At 41.2% G+C, this 1,551-nt stretch overlaps 1 non-coding gene across 1 annotated transcript; it reads left to right on the top strand.

The window, feature by feature from the left end:
* Nucleotides 1–1,216: 1,216 nt before the first annotated feature.
* Nucleotides 1,217–1,287, top strand: TRNAS-GGA. The gene has a single exon. It is a non-coding gene; the product is annotated as a tRNA-Ser (tRNA).
* The last annotated feature ends 264 nt before the right edge of the window (nt 1,288–1,551 follow it).

Below are 1,551 nucleotides of genomic sequence, written 5' to 3'. Positions count from 1 at the left end.
GAGTGAACCTTCTGGTGCTGGATTAAGATGGCGGTATCAGTATGAAGTCATGGTTTGGATTTTTGGATATACACCCATGCACAAAAGTACACATACATATAGATGGTTGGATATGGGAATAAATACAGATATAGATCTTTATGCCTATGTATATGTGTATTTGCTTCCCAGTTCAGAAGACACCTATACGTCAGTAACAGTGAGTACAAGTAGCACCCAGATCTCCGTTTATAAATAGCTGTGCTTAAGGAAAACAGGGCTCCCCTTTGACTAAGTCTTAGAAAACCAGCTGATTTTGTGGCTAAGGCAGAGAAAGCACAAAATGAACCTGGAACATCATACAGTGCCCGAAAGGAAGGAATGCTGCAAGATGCTGGGAAGCATCAAAAAGACACAGGAGCCAGATCGAAGGGGCTGTCACTGGTTGATGCGAGGACAATCAGACAATTATTGTCTGATTATTGATGTGAGGACAATTATTTATTTATTGAAATAAATAACATTAGCAAAAGATTAAAATCCACTGGATGGAAAAATGAATAAATAATGAATGAATGAATGAATGAAGCAAAGGGATGGGGCGAGAAAGAAAGAAGAAAAGGGGAAGAAAAGGGAGAAAACAGGAGGAGAGGGGAGGAGAGACCGGACAGAGGAAAGGAAGGGCAGCAACTGGATGGAGGGGGAAGAGAAGGAGACGATGATAAAGCAAATGGAGTAAAATGTGAACAGTTGTGAGTAAAGGAGGATGCCAAGATACAAATAAAAAGTTTTAAAGTTGAAAAAAAATGTTTAATGGAGCTAACTCAAAAGAATATCCTGGAATTTTTTTTTTTAAGTAAGGCACTAGGGGTTTAGGAGTAACATACACACACTACTATATAGAATATAGATAACCAGGACTTCCCTGGCAGTCTAATAGTTAAGTCTCCATGCTTCCACTGCCAGGGACACGGATTTGATCCCTGATTGGGGAACTAAGATCCTGCATGCCATGCAGCATGGCAAATAAATAAAAAAAATAGATAATCAACAAGGTCCTACTGTAGAGCACAGGGAACTCTACTCAATATGAATCTTAAAAAGAACGTGAGGCAAAAAGCATTAAGTCAAAAGAGAGTAGGATCCTGTCCCACTTATTCAGATGCCTAATACACAGCCTGACATCTTCATTGCAGGATGACAAATGCAAACTACCAGGAAAAAAAATATTACATTCTCCCGGTGGCTCAGAGGTTAAAGCGTCTGCCTGGAATGCAGGAGACCCGGGTTCGATCCCTGGGTCGGGAAGATCCCCTGGAGAAGGCAATGGCAACCCACTCCAGTACTCTTGCCTGGAGAATCCCATGGAGGGAGGAGCCTGGTAGGCTACTAGTCCATGGGGTCACAAAGAGTCGGACACGACTGAGAGACTTCACTTTCACTTTTCACTTTCGTTATCTGAGTAGAACAAGCAGCTGCCGGCATATTTCTCCAGAACTACTTTTCATAGAGGCTGATACTCAAAAAATTCATCCCAGATTTTTGTAAACTTTGAAATGTATTAAACTTCTT

The sequence above is a fragment of the Capra hircus genome, unplaced genomic scaffold (assembly GCF_001704415.2).
Source record: "Capra hircus breed San Clemente unplaced genomic scaffold, ASM170441v1, whole genome shotgun sequence".
NCBI lineage: Eukaryota > Metazoa > Chordata > Mammalia > Artiodactyla > Bovidae > Capra > Capra hircus.
The sequence above is the reverse complement of the archived record's forward strand: the minus strand, read 5'-3'. Positions and strand labels throughout refer to the sequence as shown.